Source organism: Aptenodytes patagonicus, chromosome 3 (genome assembly GCF_965638725.1).
Source record: "Aptenodytes patagonicus chromosome 3, bAptPat1.pri.cur, whole genome shotgun sequence".
In the NCBI taxonomy this organism is placed as follows: Eukaryota; Metazoa; Chordata; class Aves; order Sphenisciformes; family Spheniscidae; genus Aptenodytes; species Aptenodytes patagonicus.
The window spans coordinates 127,155,109-127,175,905 of NC_134951.1; the positions used below are offsets into that span (position 1 = coordinate 127,155,109).

At 43.1% G+C, this 20,797-nt stretch overlaps 1 protein-coding gene across 2 annotated transcripts in view; it reads right to left on the reverse strand.

The window, feature by feature from the left end:
• The window catches only part of BMP2 (bone morphogenetic protein 2), a 99,794-nt gene that overhangs the window by 72,095 nt on the left and 6,902 nt on the right, over window positions 1-20,797 (reverse strand). Inside the window, exon 4 of one of the 2 annotated variants that reach the window (XR_012995058.1) lies at window positions 18,742-18,902. The exons of the other annotated variant lie outside the window; for it this stretch is intronic. The gene's annotated coding sequence lies outside the window, so the exon portion shown is untranslated. The remainder of the gene's footprint in view (window positions 1-18,741; window positions 18,903-20,797) is intronic. 2 annotated transcript variants of the gene reach the window in all.

Here is a 20,797-nt window from a genome sequence, read left to right on the forward strand (position 1 = left end):
AAGCCAATGCAGCGGTAGAAGTATCCTCGTGTTCATTTCATCACTTACAGCCCTGTCCTGACCCCCCCAGTGCTACACATTGGCATGGGCAAGCTGGGCAGGAAGAACACAGGTATATTTGACCCCAGGAGCCAAGTTGTGCCTGATGGTCTCAAAGTAAACCAGGGAGTGCTCTCTACTTCAAGAAAAATAGCCACCTCTTGTAAATAAAATCCTCTTCCTCTCCACAGCAAGCTAATCGGAGAACAGCTAATTAAGATCATGGAGTTCGCATCTGGAGCAAAACTAAAGTTAAAAAACATGCGGGGCCTGAGGTATGAAGCTGGAAAAAAACCCAACCCCCAAACCAAACCAAACAAACCCCACCAAGCCAGCCACCCCAAGATCCGCAACTGCTTCAAGAGCATTTCAAAAGCCCACCCAGTTTACAGAGGGTATGAAAATCTGAGGTCGAGACAGCAGAAACCAGAACTGGCTGCCTTTGCATTGACTTCAGGCCTTCCCTCTACGTGGTGACACTGGCGCACGCTCATGGTGCATTAGGGCCATAAAAAAATGCTGCAGCGGCAGTAAAGTCTGTTCCTATAAACTTCTGTTTTATCACAGCAATATGCCAGATCATGGTTGTGGCTTGAAATAAGCCCACATTCACCAGGCTATTGATAGAGTCAACGACCGTGTTGAGCTTTGTAGCTATATCATATCTGGAAATATTTGGGTGCTGCTCTTGGGGAGAGAGAGTGAAGAGTTGTTTGTTTTTAAGCTGGGTGAAAAAACGGTACGAGAAGGGAAAGAAATCAAGCAGGCAGGCAAGCGATAAGCTCATCAATAAACAGAATTGATAAAAGAAACCGGCCAAAGACCGACCCAGAGTTGTCCTCACCAACAGCAGAGGAATCCAAACATCATCTCAGCATGTTTACATCAGCAGAGAAAAAGGACACAGTAATGGCACTTTGAGCCACTTTTCTTAAACCGAATTCCTACTGACTTCCTGCGCCTGTGTGAAAAAGGCATGTTGAAAAGCACCACTTTTTCAGATAAGGGAAGACCCCAGCATCTCCTACAAAGAATGACAGCAACTTCAGGTGCTCAGGAAATTGGCCGAGCAGGGTGCTGTATGGTAAGGGAGACAAAGTGTAAGCTTAAAGCTACATTAAAACTCTCTTTGGCCCTTCCTACGCCATATCTGGCCCCATCCCCATTCCCCCAACACACCGTCATCTCATTGTCCCTCTTCCAGCTTCTCAAAAACATTGATCAGAAATTCTACCTGTTTCAGTCTTAGGAGGAGAGAGAGCCCATAGTCTTCTACGTAATTTTGTAGAAAAACAGAAGAACAAAAAATAGCAGCGTAGGTTTTCCTACATTGCTGCAGGACAGCCCCACTATTGTGAGGCAGCTTTCAAAAGGCTTATAAGATGGGATGAGCTTGCACCTTCACTCACACAACTTCTGCACCTCCACAGGTGAGCCTCATGCCTTGCACGCATCTCCTGCACAGATCCCCATGCTGTGACCACTGCACCTCCTCAAGGCCGTAGCTGCTTCTACCTTTGCCACTCCTCAGCTAAACTTCACGTCTTGCCCCGTATCCTCCCCAGCTAGGATGCTGCTACCAGCTTTGAGGGCTGGCCTTCAGAGCCTCCCTGAGGGCCCTGGGTTTTACCTGGGGAGAGGAGCAGCCCAGGGCCGGGCTGTGGAGCAGCGTGTTGCCACCCCCCGAGGGAGCGGGCTGCTGGCACGGCAGGGACACCTGCCCTGGGGGGACTGTTCTCAACCAAAACTGCAGCAATGTCAGCAAGTCCCAATCCTTTCTTTCAGCTTTTTTTTTTCCTTCCTTCCTTCCTTCTCCTCACTGTGGTTCTTTTTTTGGTCAAATTATTCCAGGGAACTCTTATTTTTACAAGAACTCTGATATCATTCCTATTAGATGATAAACATTTATAAGCCAAAGCATAATTGCAAATACTTAGCCCTTAGGTAAACACCAGAAAGTAAAGGTCAAACTGTAAACATCAGTATTTTTGTAAAGATTGTGTGCATTCATGTTTTGAATTCTTGTTTTCCTTAAGTAAACCCCAGGCAAGAGATAACAGATGCCTAATTTCAAAGATCCTGAAAGTTATAATTTGGCACGCAATGGCATGCGTTGTAATGAAGTTTACAGAAGTGCTCTCTGAAGAGTTCACACATGAAAAATTAAAGTGGAGATAGTTGTTTTATTTAAATCAAACCTATTTTCAGAAACCTTTTATCCAGCCATAAACTGCTGTGCAGTAAAAGATCAACATTTGTGCCTCCAAGTTTTCTTCCTAATAACAAGCCACTAACACAGCGCGTTCTGCCTTAAAGGACCATTAGGAAAGCATTTCTTTGCTGGCGGGTGCATAGGGATGTTTGTTACTCATGAAACAGATAAAGACGACTTAATGTTCTTGCAAAGCCGAGCACTCAAAAGTGAGGAAAAGCCAGAATTACGGTAAATGGAGCAATTTTACCCCCCCTCATGCATGTGCATGATGACACAGCCTGTAGCAATATGCCCACGCTCTTATTTTCACCGCAGGGTGCCTGCCCCAGCCTCGGCCGGGGCGAGGAAGGGGCTGGTCTGACCCTGCAAAGCAATTCAATAATCGATGTGAGCCTCGGTGCGCACTGCATGCTCCCAGGCCTGCTTTGCTGCACATGACTCAAACCCAGCGGCAGAACTAGCAATGTCCTCATCTGTTTTCCTATGGCACTCTTGACGTTATTACTTAGGCACGTCACAAACCTGAATTCACCTTCGCTGTTTCCCAACAAAGTGAAGGGACAACCTTTCCCCCATTTCGCGGGCTGGGAAGCGAGGAAGGAAGAGGGGAGCTGAAGGATTCACGACTACGGGGACAGTGCAACTGGGCATGCCAAAGGCTTTTCATTTTCCAGAGTGCTACAATGATATTTTCTATACTGCAGCTCTCCTGAGCTTCTGCTGCAACTGTGACTGCTCAGGATTTCAGGTCAGACCCCTGGGTCTCAAGTCAGATACCCAGAATATGAAGAACACTTAATTAGTGACCACCCATGAAGAGTTTGGTTTAAGTAACTTGCCTGGAATCACTCTGGCAGAAGCACTGAAAGTGCTAATTCCCTAGCGTACATCTGAACAGCCTTTAATATTTTTTCCTCTTTCCACAAACCCCCACCTCATTCACCATTCCTCTTTCCACTCCTGCCAGAAATGGGGTAGAGATCCTTGGACAATGGTGTCTTTTACCACACAATCCTGATTCATTCCCCGAGCATGTCTGTAATTGTAGTGGTCTAATTAAAGACTGTATCATAACACAGAAGATGGGAGCAGGGCTGGGAAGAGAATTAAAGTTGCAAGATAATTTTGGTATATCCTAAGCATTGTTAAATACAATTTGCACACACACACACGTGTGTGTGATGTCCCTGACTTCAAAAAAAAAAAAAAAAAAAAAAGAAGCTACAAAAATCCATGGCATAGCTGGAAGCAGATTCCAGCAGGGCTGGGACCCTTGGAGTTACCGAAGAGACCTCCAGTAGCTAAAGCTAACAAGGTACCTGTGTGAAGGAGAGCACGTTGCCTTCTGCTGTGCAGACGAGGGGGAGCTGAGCGCACGTGTTGTCTGGGGGATTTTGCAGACACTTGCTGAGAAGGGCAAAATGCAGGAACCGCCGGCTCCATTACAGGTTTCTGGGAGGAAACATGCTGAACACAAACTTTTCTACCGCCTCCCCAAAATACGGAAGTCTCCTGCTCTCTTTTCTACTCTATTCCATATGTATCTATGCATCAAGGGGAGAAGATGCAAACACCTATCCCCCTCCCGTGAGTACAGAAGGAGATACTCAACCAGACATGCAGGCTTTCTTGAGATTACTCCCATCCTGAAAATACAGCTGCAATTACAGAGCAATTCCTCTCTCGCCCGTGGCCCCCTCCATCTCCCTGAGGGACGGACCCATCATGGGTGGGGGCTGTGGGAGAGCAGCCCCCGCGCAGCAGGGAGAAGCCCGAGCCGGCTCTGCAAGGATGGGATTTTTCCCTCAAACATCAGCCGAGCACGTGCAAGCTGAGAGGTTTGAAATGTTCATTAAGTGGCCGAGCTTGGCAGGAAAACGAAGTGAAAGTCACTCTCCTGCCAAATCTCAACAGCACGGTGGTGCTAGAGCTGCTCAAATTGGCGGATATCTTACTGTTTCAAGGCAAGCAAAACTTTTTTCCTTTTTCCAAAAAACTGGTGGTGCCAGTCCCACATCAACCACGTGCCATACACGCATACGTGCATAAACACACACACACACAGAGCAGCACTGCCACGGAAATTTCTACATTGTTAAGTGAAGAGATGGGTTTGTCCTGATTTACAGCAAACTTCTGGGAAGTTTTGTATTTCAGATCCACCCATCATAGTAACAGAAAACCCCACGACAGCTGAAATTCCCTCCTGTGATATTTGAAAAAGTATTTCCACTATATTTGCCCACGTGCCACCAATAAAGACTTTTGTACCTGTCTGGCCATGGGTGTGTGTTTGGTTTGGTTTTTTAATATTAATACTTTTGATCAGCTGTCAGGCAAGAGGTTTTTTTCCTACTTTTCCTTCACTTGGAAGGAACAGCTCATCACCTGTCTACCTCAAGCTGAGGCCTTTCATTTTAGACTCACAAAGTTGCATACATTTTCTTTGCAGACCTACTATACGTAATAGGCAAATAACAAATGTGCTAAAATAAACTGCCAGTGGATTAATTGGGAATAGACACAGTAGACAAGAGTACACACCTTTGCGTTTAAGCTGTTAGGAACAAATACCCATCTTGTTAAATATGATATACAGCCAAAAGCAAGTTAACTGCCCGTATTCGGTTCTACAACAGGAAGCCATCTTGGAGACTGCGCCTACCAGCAAAATCCAGTTTTACTGGTCTCATGTTGGACAGTAAAGTTGGCGGCAGCTGCCAAAGCTGGGACTTCAAGGAACAGAGGATTTGCCGGAAAAGGTTCAACCAAGTCCATCCCAGAAGCTCTTCCCTGACCCTACGCAGCGCCAGGTATGTGAAAGGGGAGGAGAAAAAAAATATTAATGTTCCTGTCTATTAGATACACTTTTTGGGCTTGGGAGTCCCACAAAAGTACAATTATTTCCCTGAATAATTATAAAATTCATGACTAATATAGACACTTCTCTTAATTCAGACTTATTGCTTTTCAGAGTTATGTTTAAGCTCTGACAGAACACTGTCCACAGGTGTCTATTTTCTCTTTTGGATACAACTAAAGTTCAAAGAAATTGAACCAAATATAATTAAACAATGGCTACAGAGTACATAGTTTCACCAGATGTAAACATTGATAAACAATGGTATTTACCTCTCTCTTTTCTATCAAAGGAATTTTTTTAGGACTAGACAGAAACCAGCTATATTTCCGAAAGCTTTAAAAAAAAAAACTCCGGTCATTTGCACCTCAATTGCCATTAAGATATTAAAGACATAGTCTGAAAGTCATGAAACTTTTAACTTTGGTGACTGGTTAAACAATTCACTAGAGCAGCAGAAAATGGAAATGCTTTCAGGAAATGGACAAGAAACTGGCAAACGGAAAAGAAAAAAATCGGGGCTTCTACATAAAATACAGTATCAGTTGAAAAAATTCCAGGGGAAAAGTTTCATTCAGTTCTGCATTCAGTTCTCCTAGCACCTTCCTCCTTTCTCAAAACAAGCATCTCCACTTCAAGCAAAGGTAAAATGGAAAACAAGAGGCAACATAAAGGAGCCTGATTTTCCAGAAGATCCGAATCATGGCAATCCCAAGAAATTACATTTTGAGCCACGTCCATCTAGACCCAAGCACTGAGACACTCAGTATTGCTATTCAGATCTGAAGCGTTGGCCAAGGTTTTCATTTCACTGCACAATTATTATTCTGAGGCAGCAAAATATGCTTGTACAACCAGCTGGAAACCCGTGGATCCCTGCTGGCTTGAGAGTCCGGTAGGGAGATGGAAGCAACCAAGCTTTGCGATAACACATTTTCAAGTTTACGAATCTTCCATCAAAACTCTCAGGGGAAATGTTTGGCTGTTTGCTCAAGCATACACTGCTTCAAGATGGTTTTGTAATAAAAGTCATTAACCTTGCGCATCTGAGAGGTCTTGCAGGCTGCAGTGAAACCTTCCAAAACTCTGCTCAATTACATGTTAACTACATGAACAATGCTGAGTTGGTTTGGATTTCACCATATTTGGTCTGAATGAACCGAAACCAATTCAAAAACTGCCCGGTGTGAGCCAGTACCAGCCAGATTCTCAGCACTTCAGCAACGAACGTTTCCCTTCAGCGTCACTGAAGTTTGGGAGGTTTGCTTTGGTGACCTGTGGCCTTTCTTTCTTCCCACCCGCCTCATTCTTTCTTTCTTTGCTATGTATGTTAATTTGGGGAAAATCATAGCCTAGGGCAACACACCTGACTGCTTCCCACCCCAAAATCATTTACCATTTAATGCACGGTTACATTCATTCTTCTGCCTTTATAGTTCCCTAATGAGCTTGAACTGCAATTAACAAAATGATTGTGTTCACTTCAGTACAATGCACCTGCAAATACCAGGATGGGAAGTCATATTTACAACATAAAAATACACTCCGTACATATTTCAGCAGAAGCTTGATATTCTAGCATAGGCTTGAATTTTAACAGGTGTCAGTGGCTGCAAACAGTTTGCTGTCTTCTTTTAATTTTTACTCTAATTGGTCAAAGATGTCCTTATATCATCTTCTCATCCACGCTGCAATGATTTTTGTGAGCAAACACACAAAATACTTCACTTTATTTTGCTCCTGAAATAATTTGCTATCCTGTACTGAACAATTTTTGTTGTAGAAGTTTGTATCGAAGCCAGCGTTGTAGTCTCTCTTGTCTGCATGAAGATCTTTTTAAACCCACTGTAAGGATTCATTCAAAACTGATATTTATGGGAAAAAATGCCTGCCAGAAATAAATGATCAGTTGTTTCTTATCTTATTTCATTGATATCAGACACAGTGTTTCATCAAATATAACGTCCTAATCTGCATACTGCAGCAGATCTCCTGCCTACACATTTTTGATGATTTGGGGGGGGGAGAAGTATGTTTTCTCTTTTTCTCTGCTTGTTAAATGGAGCACAAACTAGAAATAACATGGTATACACAGAAACAAGAACTCGCTACATTCATATTGCTCCATCTATTGCTCTTGCTCAATAATTTATGTCACAAAATCAGAAATATTGAGGTTGGAAGGGACTTCTGGAGGTCATCTCGTCCAACCTCCTGCTCAGGTAAAGCATGTCCAGCTTCAGGTTAGGTCAGGTTGCTCAGGGTCTTGACTAGTCAAGTTCAGGAAATCTCCAAAAGCGGAAATTTTACAACTTCTCAGGGCTCAAGTACTAAACCACTGTTGCTGTGAAGAATTTTTTCCTTACATTCAGTCAGATTTCCCCTTGCTATAATCTGTGGCAGCTGCCTCCTGTCCTTCCACTGTGCAACACTGAGAAGAGTCTGGCTTCATCCTCTCTATAACCTCCTTTTGGGTCATGGAAGAGTGCAATCATATTCCCCCTAGCTAAATAAATTAAAGTTTCCCCACCTCTCCTCATGTGTCCCACAGTCTAGCCGCCTAACCACCACAGCTGCTCCCAGCTCTCTCCAGTTTGCCGGTATTTCTACCAAAGAGTCCCAGACTGGACACAGTACTTCAGTGGCATCCTAATGAGCGCAAGCAGAGGGGAATAGTCAGTCTCCTCCAGACAACCCAGCACGCAGTTGGCTTTCATTCCTGCAGGAGTCACGTCGCTGACGCATGTTGGATGTGGTGTCCATTAGGACTCCCAGCTCCCTGGGTGCCGAGATGCTACCCCCATACCTGGGCATGGGGCATTTCTGTCCCAGGCGCAGGACCTTGCATCCATCTCTGTTAAACTTCAGGAGATTCCCGTTGGCCCATTGTTCCAGCTCATCTCTCAGACAGTTCCTCTGGCCAGCAGATCTGCTCTCCAGCATATCAACCACTTCTCCTGGGTTGGTGTCACCTGCAAACTCACTAAGGATGCACTCTGTCTCTTTGATCAGGTTGCTGATGAAGGTGTTAAACACCCCAGCACCCTCTGATGCATCCTGTCCAGCCCCATGGGCTTGTATGTGCCGCGTTCACCGACGTGATCTTTAATTCTTTAATGCAGGTACCACCTCTTCCCTCAAACTCTGCCACTATGCATAGAGGCCTGAAAGCAGATCTTGCCAATAAAGACCAAGACAAGACATTGACTACTTCAGCCTTTTCCCATGCCTTTACATCGCCTGCCACATTCAGCAGAAGGCCCACATCTTCCTTGGTCTCCCTTGTGTTGCTGACGTACATGTAGAAATTACCTGCTTACACTCCACAAGCCTCATCAGTTCCAACTCCAGCTGAGCTTTGACTTTCCTAACTCTGTTCCCACATGCCCAGGCAACATTTCTGTATTCCTCTTTGGTTGCTTGTCCCTGCTTCCACCTCCATACTCTTCCTTTTTGCATTTGAAATCAGTCAGGAGTTCCCCGTTCAGCCAAGCTGGCCTCCTGCTATACCTGCTCAGCATCCTGAACATCAGGATGGACTGTTCTTGCGCTTTGAGGAGGCTGTCCTTGAAGATCAAGCAACTTTCATGGGTCTCTCTGCCCTCCAGGGCAGACTCTCAGGAGATTCTGCCTACCAGTTCCTTGAACAAGCCAAAGTCCGAACGCTTGAAGTTTTGAGTGATTATTATATTACTTGCCTTTCCCACTTCCCTCAGGCTCTTAAACAACCATCTCATGATACTGCAGCCAAGTCACCCCAAAACAGTTCTTCCTTATTTGTGAGTAGCAGGTCCAGCACAGTGCTTCCATCAGTCAGCTCATGCAGCACCAGCATCAAAAAGTTGTCCCTCACGCGCTCCGTAAGTCTCCTGAATTGCTTATGCCCCATCACACTGCCCTTCCAGCAGATGGGGGGAGGGTTATGGTTCTCCTAAAAGGGTTTAGCTTAGTGTCAGAAAAATGAACCCACTCCTTGATAACCAGACTTTTGCATGTGTTAACAGCAGAATATTCCTATTGTGACTTTGTAAGTCGAGGTACTACCATCGTAAGTACGCTGTAGGATCACAGTTGGATTCCATACCGTGTAAATGCAACAAACAGCTTTAAAAGAGGTCCATTTCGACAAATCCACCCGTGGCCTCACTTGTGGAGGATCCCTGGAGTACTTTATACAGTGTAGAAGTAAAGGCAACGCAACACAGAACTAATGCCCGAAGTGTTCACTTACAGCGAATTTGGGCCTGCAGGTGACCAACACTGGCTCATTTCAGGACCTGGTAAGAGGAGGCATAACATGACCTACCTGAATGACGAAAGCTCCAAAGCCAGACAGTCCAGAGAGCAAGGCCAGGAAATGAGTAAAGGAAGAAATATTTCTGTACCTTGTGGGCCCAGTCCCCAGCATCAGTCAATTCCAGTGACTGCCAGGGCCTTCAATTATTATAAAAAAGACAGGATCTGCGGAACTGCAACTGAGTAACAGGGACCTGATACTCTCTTTCTAATGGACTCGGATACTGGCTGCACGTAGCACCTTTGCTGGTTTATAAATCAGGAGGCAAGTAGTTTTTTAGACCTTCGGCCAAATTCCCACTCATAATCTTTCAACCCCACTGAAAGCAGAGTAAGCGAAAGGCAAACCTGGCCTTCAGTATGAACTGGAGCTTGCAGTTTCCACAGGCTCTGAAAAAGGCTGGTGATGTAAATGAGTGCCTGATTGGACTGTGAATCATTTACCCCGTCAGACAGCTCTAATGACTGGCCTGCCCTGGCTCTTCAGCAAGTAGGAACTCAGAGGAACTTCTCCTAGCCATACACTGACTATTAATACATTCATATCTCCCGATCATCGACCTCCTTCCTGCATATCAGAAGTCCTTAACTCCACCAGCACTACCACTGCCACCATCCTTATTTGAGCACCTCGTAAGTTTTACTGAATTTATCTTCACAACAGCCATGCAGGATGGATTTCCCCCATGTTAATGATAAGGCAATGATGGGACAGTAAGGGCCCGATTTTTTAAAATGGAATTTAGTTCAAGTTCACGCAAGTTTCAATAAACATTTACTTCGCCTCTGAGCTGGTTGAGCTCATAGGCCCTGATTTTGCTTAGCGCTCCCAGACTTGTCAGGGTTCAGGCCATGCCAAAGTGCCAAGTTTCACACTGTTTTGCACATGAAACCATAAATCCCTCTCCACAACTCCAGGGGCACGAGGGTGACCATTGTTCAAAAGGTTCATGAACTTGGATAAAGTTGGGCAGATATCAGAGTTTGTAACAATATACTAAATTAAGTTCTGTCCAAAAGTTTTTCATGGGCCTAGAATACAAAATAACTAATAAGAACATTAAGGTTTTGCAGAATTGGGCCATTGGTAAAACAAACAAACAAAAAGTTACCATATTTTGTTCTTAGCTTTATCTTTTTCAATTAATTCAATGCATTATTTTCTCCTGAAAAACTTGAGCCGGTTTTCTTTATCTAAGGTCATTTTAACTTTTGGTAGGTATCTAGACATGATTCTTTCCTTGTGTTTGCTTTTATTTTTAAACTATGCATCTACCAAACAGAGACAACTGACCACATTCTACAAGGTGAGACTACCTGAAAATGTTTACTTAGCCTAACCATAAAATAGTATGTTATTTGCTTGTACACAATATGAAGTAATAATTTGTCAGTATTTCTTACCTGCTCACTTCAGAAAAAACTAAATCAAAGTAATAGGAAAATCTTGGGTAATAACAGCTACCACCCGAAATCTGGTTTATAACTCTGATTGTCGGTTTTCAGTGAAAACTACAACCAGAGTTTTCACTATCTTCTTCCACTGAAGTTTTAGAGGAAAATTTGCCATTCGATATTCAAGATGTTCGTAATACAGATTTTAGAATAAAACGGAGAAATATTTGGTCACCTGTCCTGCAAGCATACATGTCACCACATTAAAGAAGCACTTGGTTCATGGTTGCTTTGAACAGTAAATTTCAAGAGAAAAGCATATCTTGACAGCCAGATTTGAGACCCCTTTATGATAAATAAGTTACTCCATTGCCATCCTAGCATAATGCTACTAATCACAACAAGAAGTGAGAAAGTCATATTTTCTTCTCGACAAAGCAGTCACTATAATAAGCCACTGCACAGAGCAATGAAAAGGACTCTGATTTGATTCATACCGAAGTCACAGACACGACAGATTCAGTGGGAGCTGTTTAGCGTAGCAGCCACCGTCTCTTTCCTTCATATTTAAATAGTGAAACCTCATTTCACATGTATTTACCACTGACATATCAGTAACTATTGTTACAAGCAGGATCAGACGTTCTGACAGTATATGACACTATACAGCATGCAGTTTGCAAAGCACTTTACTCAAAGGCGCTGGGTGATGGTCATCTCAAAGGCCAGTGAGGAGCCCAAGTCCCAGGGCCTTTGAAACGGTTCTCTACCCTGATTGACGTTCTTTTGGGAAAAGCAGCCCCCTTCGGACAAGCATCTCCCAGACGTCCATCACTCGGCTCTGGGAGTAGCATCAATGGTTACTGAGGATAGCTTTTCATTTCCTGCCTGCCCAGCACACAAAACGGACATGACTAAGGAGAGTAGTGAAAAAATGTAAAATCTGAAGGAACCTTTAATCTCTTAAGTTAAAAAGAAAAAAAAAAAAAAACGCAACCACTTACTAATGGAATGTTAAGATTGTGTATTAAACCCACAAAAGTAGAAAACGAAGGAATTAAAGACTCCCTTGGCTCTTTTAACCCTTCCCTCTGCCTGTGTGCATTACAGGCTTTTCATTACACAATCACGTAACACCGGGCAAAGGGACATAACCGTAGGTGATGTTAAAGGGGGAGTATGGCTTGTTATGAAGTAAAGCTACAAAAATGGAAATGTTAATAACTAGTCATTTTATCTTGTAAAAGTTTAATATTCACTATTAAAGAATGGCAAGACACTAAAGAAACGGCAAGATGTTGTTATGGAGCTAAATGAAATATTGAATAAATGAGCTGTTCCTCTCAGTAAATATTTTGGTTGCAGTTTACTTGCAGCGGTATTTATCTCCCATGAACCAACATGACGGTAATACATCATGGTAAGTAACTATCCCCCAGTTTATGCCGACATGTAAACAAATCTCACTGAAATAGGCTAAGTTTGTCCTGCACGTAGCACCCATATATGTATTTCAGCCCCACGCCTGCAAAACTCAACGTGCTCCCCCCTCACTAAACTCCTTGCAAGCTCCACATCTGCTGCATTTTGAGTAGCTGCACACTTCCCAATCGTTAACGCACACATCCTCTTCATGAGCAAGGAAATATTATTATCCTGGTTTTACAAATGAGAATCCTAGGCACAGATAGATTAAAGCTGAGCATTTCAAAGCATCCCAGTTAATTAAAATGACTGGAAAATGGGTGTCCAAATTGTTTAGATACCTTTGAAGTCTCAGAATAATTATATTGCTCAAGGTCACACAGGGAGTTTATGGCTGACCCACAACTTGAACCCAGATTTCCAGCGTCCCACTCCAGCACCTTAATCACAAAGCCATCTTTGCTTTCCAATTTAATACTGGCCAGACCTGGTCCGCATGCAAACTGGTTACCAACGGATGAAACCTGTTATTATGCCATATAATGTAGCTAGCTATCTCTACCCTACAGGATAAACAGCAGTGCATTTGGGCATCTCCAAATTCTTTAAGGTACATATCATTACAAAACACTTATGAGGCAGGGAAGAGCTATTTGAGAATTAGCACTCAAGGACAGTGAGGGCCTTTTCCAATGGCGCACTCCAGCTCCGCGACAGAGTAAAGTTTGCTGTCTCTCCTGTCCTTAGTCTGGTGGCCCTGCTGCTACATCGCCCCTTTTTGCTGATGCGGTATTTGACTAGCAGCATTTCCCTTTAACAGGTTTAGTCACCAAAGCCTGTCTTGTTGCTATCAGCTTAGCTGTGAATTCCACTGCCTTTCGTGACTAGGCCCACTTGACACTACAGCCACCAGTGATGCTACGTTTCTTGCCATCAGGCTCGCTAGACTACAGTACAAAATAAACTCTCAAAGTTATCCAGAGTAGCACCGAGACTTCAGCAGCAGAGCATACGGTGGAAGAGTCCTCTCCCAAAGAAAAAGCTCAGAAAGGACCCGTCGGAGAGGCCTCCGCACCATAGAGGCAGAAGAGCTTCTGCACATAGCACTGCCAGACACTAGCACTGTATGACACTCATTGGCCTTTCCCATGCCTCTGCGGTCTTTGCATCGAAGAAGAGGGCTGTACTTAACAAGCCAGTTTTGATATCCATTAATAAACCTGATCTCAGCTTAATTTCTCTTGCGCATACACTCCAATTACACACTCCTCTCGTTTAGAGCTGCAAGTCAGAAAGCTACGTCTTCCAAATGTCGATTCCTATCGTTGGCACAAAGTCTTCGGGCCTTGGTATGAACCGATGCGGTCACATAAAGTAAAACTTCCCAGATAGGATTCAAACTCGGGTTCTCCCTAGACACACCAACACCCTCCAGAACGTGGAATGCAGTGGAAGAGAGAGATCAACATAAAACACACACACTTAACATGCTGACTTTTTATCACGGAGGTTGCTAATTTCCCATGCTAAGAACAACCTTTGGAACTAAAATGAATTATGCATCTCATTCTGAGTGCATCAAAGAGTAGACAGCCTTTTTAAAGGAGTCAAGATCACCTCAGCTGTGCTTTTGTTATCTAGCCCAAGGTTAAGGATTTGGCCTTGGGCTAACAATTGGCTCAGAAAACCAGGATCATGTAATGAGAATTCCAGGAAGAGAGAAAAACCAAAGCTTGGTAAAGGCACACTCTTCAAAGTGTCCCAGTGTTTGACCCTTCTCCCCCCACCCCCCCTCAGCTTAATGGGGTAAAGAAGAGAGGAATGGAGCCTGAAACCCTGAAGGAAGTACTCGCATGCAAGAGGAGCTGGAAAGACCTTCCCAGATCCTTCCCAGACGCTCAGGCTCACAGAGAAAGGCCTGACAACAAATTTTCCTCACCAGTTAGATGGAAAAGCTGGCAGTAACCCACTGCATGGCTCAGGTCTCAAGAGGAGAAAGCTCTTGGAAAGGGCAGCACCTGGTTTATTTTCTTTGATATAAAACATAAGTTAAGCTGCTTCTATTTGAAAATTAAATCTAACCCTCAAAAAAAGGCTAAGACCCTCCAGCAGGTGAGAGCTGCAATAGCTACCTGCCAGCAGAACGGCCTGCTGGGTTATACGGAGTTGTTCGCAAAGTACTGATCCTTTGGGGGTTTTGCTAAATGGTTTTTGTTTGTTTTGGGGCTTTTTTTGTCAGAACCTGCACACAGGAGAGCCACAGACCACTTTCTCAACTTTTGCTGCTGACAAAAACCAGAAGGCTCCACCCACGCTCCCAACACCATTTTCCCAGGGCTTGGTCCTTCTCACTAAGGAACTCTGCAGTGGGCATGAATCAGTAACTTAGCAGGTGTGCAGGATCTCTCTCTAAATGACTCTGCCCTCTAGGGTACATTTGGGTTATATTTTCAAAGATGAAAATCTTTTCATCTGCAAACCTGGAAGACTTCTTTGCCCAACGTGTCAAGAAGTAGTTAACTATTTCTACAAAAAAAAAAGAAAAAGAAAAAAACTAAAATATGAATCAATTAGTCTTTGATCCTCCCCTCAGTAATAGCATAATCTAGAACGTGGGTTACTGCTAATCCTAAGTAACAAAAAATGTTGATGGACCTTAAAAATACCAGTGGTTAAGAAAAGGAGAACTTCAATTCCATTTCCTTCTGATCTTTGAGTCTCAAGGTGGCATTCTGAGGCTTCTCCCCAGAGACTGTGAGGAAATTTTCTTTTTAAGAATCTCAGGTTCCATGGTGTCCTCACCAGATTCCAGCAGGGAAAACTTTAAAGTAATCCTGCAAGATGCCCATAGTTCGTACACTGAAAGCAGTAAAATGACAACATACCTGCCATTCCAGTAATCTAGGTCTTGAACAATAAGAATAAAAGAGTATCAATAATGCCAGTGTTTTGCAGAACATAACCGCTCATTTTTCACTTAAAAGCTCTTGGGCCCACCTTTTATCTACAGTGCCAGGGCTGGGAAAACAGCCTCCATGTACATTCTGACCACGTCCAATAGCAACAGTTTGTGACACTGAAACTGCTTTCATGTTAACATTATGATGTCAACCAGAAGATCAGGATTCTTCATGAAAATGGACAAAAAAGCTGGGCTCTTAAAGTGAGAGACTGCTTTTAAGGAAAAGATTTTTTCATTCAAAGGAAGAGAGAAAATGCAGGCAGGAAAAAACCGTGTTAGAACTGTCCTTAAAATAGAATAATTTAAAACAACAGCCAGAGTGATGTTTATAAGAAATAATACATACCCTGTCTCTCTTCCTAATTCCTAAGGAGTCAATAACTGCTTTGGTATATGAAGTCCCATACGAAGTTATCAATAAGTCATGAGAAAAATGCAAAAGTCGAGATTATAGTGAAATGAATCATTGTTTCTGGCTGTAAAGCAGAGGCATTCTGCTCAGTGTTTGGTGCAGCCGTAGTCAGATATCCCTTCCCCCTTCCCCCTCCCATCACCACTGGCCTTGCAATTAAGCTTCAATATGCCTGTGTGTATATTATTGATGTGGAAACAGCTATTTCCATCATGCCGCAGACATTCTATACTTTTGAAGTCTGTGGTTACAGAGTCATTATTCCATACACTTTCCCATCACTAGGGTGTGCAGGATGCCATAAAAAATGGTTTTGTGCAAGTTCCGAGCTACTGGAGTTATGTCAATAGTTACTTGAAATACATTATTTGTTATACGTGGTCACCCTGCCTTCTGAGGCTTTGCTTTAATAAAAAGGACCAGATCATCTGAGAACGAAGTCAGCAGAGCTGTGCTGATTTGCAGACCTGGTTGATATTTCCATCTTTTAATCTGCATGTTGTTTCCAGGATGATGATGATGATAGTAATAATAGTAGTAGTAATAATAATAATATTAATAATACATTTGCTTCTGTTTGTAGTGAAACACTGCTGGAGTTGAATGCTCTGTTTTAATGAGACACACTGAATGAAACAGTATCCTGCAGTGCAAGAAGTACATGTCAGCTCTCCACTGCCTTGGCATTACGACCCAAGCTACAGTACAATATTCTTAATTTTCCTGGTGATCTCCCAGAAAAACCTTCTTAATTTAATCTCTAATGGGATTATCAGCCTCATTAAATCGTAAATCTGCCACAGTCCAGCTGTTGTGGGAACCTGAACTTTCAGAATGTTATCAATTCGCTGCTCTCTCTCTACCTGAAGTCCCTCTAGAAACTTTTTAACACTTTCAGCTTCAAAAGCCTGCAGGGTCCTTCCCACTTCCCTCACCTACAACTTCTTCCCACAAAAATCCCTGCCTTTTTTCAAACTAAAAAGCCACAGATCTGCTTCTTTCCTGGAGTTAAGCCAATATACCCAACTGTAGACCTGACCCAGTGGCTCCGGTCTAATTTCTGTATGGGCAGCCAAGCACATTTTGCAGAAGCCCCTAAAAGAATGAACTGTGAAGAGCAAAAACACATCTCATCGCTACCCTGCCTTATGAGCTGAGAACCAAGCTGACCCGCTGCAAGTTTCCTACCTCTGGAGACGTCCAACAACTCTCGGCCTCTGTTCATCTATCGAGGGCAATACAAGCCCAGGCAGGTATTACAGCTGAGTGCCTTCACAGCACTATGTAAATACAGACGCAAATAAGCTTTGGCCTTCAGACTTCTGGCAAGTTACAAACACGGTCCCCGGTGTTATGAGGCATCTCCTGCTACACACAACGGGTGCAAGCCTTCAGACCCTTCCCAGACTAAGATTCTTGCTGAAGGCAGGGACAAATTTGCCTCTGTAAAGGACACAGAACCAGGACAAAACCAGTGTACCTGCTTTTCTAAGTGACCATTGCACAAGGCTTGCGGATGGAAGGTTGCTAAATCCCGGAGGGCACTGACAGGTGACTAGATTCCAAAAAGAGAGGAAACTCCACCTTAGGAAACCATTACTGCTTGTTGCAGACAAGGCTGTCAGGAACACAGGTAATGAAGGATTAGTACTGGAGAGACAGGAAAGAAGTAATCTTAAAATAGTTTTTGAATTCTTTTTGTGCCCAAGCAAGGCACAAATGTAGTGGACACACACAAACGGTTACTTTCTCACACACCTGCAAAATCTCTTAGGAGACATAAAGAAAAAATTTGGAGTACAGCAGCGTAAGGATATGTTCTGAAGGAGCTGGGATTGTTTCCTTGTACACAGTAGTCTAACAAAATAAAAGACTGACGCTTTTATCCAACACCCTCCTTACAGCAATAATACGTAAAATCCACGTGTCCTTCTGAACCTAGCTTCTTTATTCTTTCCTACGTAACTAAAAAACAAAGTGGTTTGTGCCTGTAACAACCATTTATAACATCTTTAAAAATACATTTTAATGCCTTTGGCTTTTCATCATTATTTTGAGCAGCTTAAGTCAACTGGGAACAAGATTCGTGGTTCTCATGTTCTCGTGTTGTAAGAACACAACAAATCAAGTTCTCATAGCAGCAGTCTGCCCTACCAAAAGGGGTAGCCTTAATATAAAGAGCAACATTCCATATCCATAATTAGATAAATAATACTTCAGGCAAGATATGGCACCTTTAAAAGTGCCTTTTCAGTCTTGGATTTTTCTCTGCTTGTTACTACAGAAACCATCTAGCAACCAGAATCTAAGACAGACTCCACCCAAAACAGACAAAAACAATATAGACAGAGTAGGCTTTTCCTCTTTTTTTTTTCCCCCCTTCCCCTCCCCTTTTTTTTTTTTTTTGAAAGGGTGGGTGAGTGCTAAGGAAAAGTATCTTACTGTGCAAAGGATAGGAGCATTTTGCATGCAGTTGAAACAGTAAAGCTCTGATTACAGATGGCAGAAATGAAAGCAGGGAATGAGTAATGAGCAATGAGAAATGCGTAATGCGGGATGAGGATATAATTTCCACACATCGGCTAAAGAAAGGTTTACACTCTTAAGCAATAAAAACAAACCATTAAGCCAGACCTGCACTGTCAGGAAGTATAAAACAGTTCTTGAAACTCTGCAGTTACTATACAAAAGCTTTTCATAAACTTTTGTTTCCTGATCTTCATAAAACATTAACATCAAGCTGCCATATGGCAATTAGCTGCCTCCTGAAATCAATAAAAAAAACCCCCAAAAATCAACGGTTTAGCAATAGCTGTACAATAAAATAGTTCAATAATTATCCTCTTCTAATAGTGTAGCAAAGTGGGTCTAATATAAATGCAGTCCAGATGAGCTCCTTCTTCAAAGCTGAGAGTACAATAAATCATGTTCCTCTCCAAGCCTCATCAGTACTGATTGCACAAGTGAGACCTCTAACTGCCTAGCAGGGGGGAAAGCAGGTGATAGCCTGTGGACACCCAAACCCAATTATCGTATGAGCAGGAAAGGTCTCAATGCCTGATTATGATGAGCCCAGGTGAGCACAGCGGAGCAGATCCTGCTCGGTGAAAATGGCCAATGCTCTCGGGAGAGCTTACCTCAACTGAAGATCTTCCCACGTCATTTTTACATGTTGCTGACCACAGAAGTCCAACTGAATTTTGCGCAAAAATTATCAAGCCACTCGACAAAGCTGTTACTGAGTCTCAAAAGGACAAGGAGAGATGCTGATCACATTTGTGTTTAGAGAGATGCTTATCTGAAATGCACAAAGGGTGACATTATCTATCACAATCTCTGCCTATATAGATTATATAAGTGCCTAGAAGCAATATGTTTAGGGGAAACAGGCTATAGGGTAACAAAGGCAGTTCTGCCTTCCAGATCTTCTGCCTTTTCTCCTCTTAAGAGGAAAAAAAAGGCTCATTTCTTCTTGTAGAGCACTATAACACTAATAAGTACTAAAGAACTAAAATAAGTACTGGAGTACTGTGGTAACGGCATACCTTTAGTATTTAGGATTATTGAGCAGTCATTACCAGACTTAGAAGATGCCAGAAAGCCCAAATCTTTCAGAAGGACTGTCTGATCGTCAACCCTATTTAGCAGAGTTCAGGAACCCAACTGATCTCTAGGAGAACTTTCTACTACTCATGCATGAAAGTCTGTTTTGTTTCTTTCTTTTTTTTTTTAAATCCTAAACAAACTATTCAGTGCAGCACTCTCACATCTCCCTCTCTAGAGAGGGAGGTTAAGGGTTAAGGATTTAAAGATACATTACGAAACCAATTCTGCAGAAATTTATTGACGTGCTGAGCTTGACACATGCATATTTCCTCCTCAGAATCAGCATGGAACTGATGATTCTGTGACTAACACTAAGCAGGTATAGAAATGCTTACAAGAGTGGGTCTTAATAGGTTTACAATTATACATTGGTCTCGCAGTGTGTTTTACTAAGGATGCAATTCTTTGTCAAGCAACAGGAGGTTTGCCTTTACAAGGAATGCGGCATCACGCCATGAGCCAGCTACTGCTCATGCATAGACAAGCGCCGTAGCCAATTTTTCTGAAACAAGATTAGCATCAACGTGTTCTCATGCCTTAGAGGAGAAGTAAAGCAGTCACCACTCCGTAAAAAGCCTCCCTCAATCTAGTTACACACGAAGGGCTAGGCACTGTGAAACTTAAGCCTTGCAACACTGGAGTTTAGGATCTGGGTTAGAAGTGCCATGGGGTCTTCACTGATTTCAGCAGGTTTGGGATCATACCTTTCCTGCTCACAGAAATGGTGCAATCTTCAATTTTTCAGCACTTTATGTCCAGCTTTTGCAAGCTCAGGTTATAGAGTACGCTAGCGCTGCTGTGACTTGACTAGCACAACCATGCATCGCTAACAACCAATGAATTCTTGGAAGAACCTTCACTGTGGCATATCCTGCGACTGACAACCTTCCCAAAGCAACAGCCATAAACTCGCTCATCACCAGTAAAGCTGGCAACAAGCAAAAGGCAAACTAAACTTCTGCACACACGATGCTCCCCCCTAGAAACATCAGCCAACAAAACAGCACTGGTCTTTTGAAAAAGCAAATAGAGGTTGTCCACCCAGTGAACTCGTAGGCTACTATGTAGTATCAGCATGACCGATAACATCAGCTACCTCTCAAAAATAAGCAGGGCCGAACTGCAGGGTGGTGGATTGTTCTCTACTAGCTATTAAACACACTGCTGGTACAAAGAAATACATACGTTTTTCTCTCGCCACAGAAACTTACACCTAGCCTAAGATATTTTTAAGCTCACAAGAGAAAAATGGAAGCAGCCAACAGGAAACTAGTTTTTCTCTCCTGTCCTCTGTACCTATTGCTTTTTGTGATGATTAGCAGCAGAGAACTGTTCTATAAGATGACCTGTAAGACATCAAGTTAGCCTTTCTGATCCCCAAACCTATTTAGTACCTTCGCTGTAACCCAGATGATTCTGGTAAAAAAAGGAGGAGTTTGGGGAGGGCCATGAGAAAGAGGAGGTTTCTGTTAATAAAAAGTTAGGCTAATAGGAGGCCCAAATCAGAGATTCCCAGAGTTGGCTTAGAGAGGTCTCTAATGGGCCAACTCTACGCATGGCTTTAGGAAGTGCTGCCTCAGTTCACCG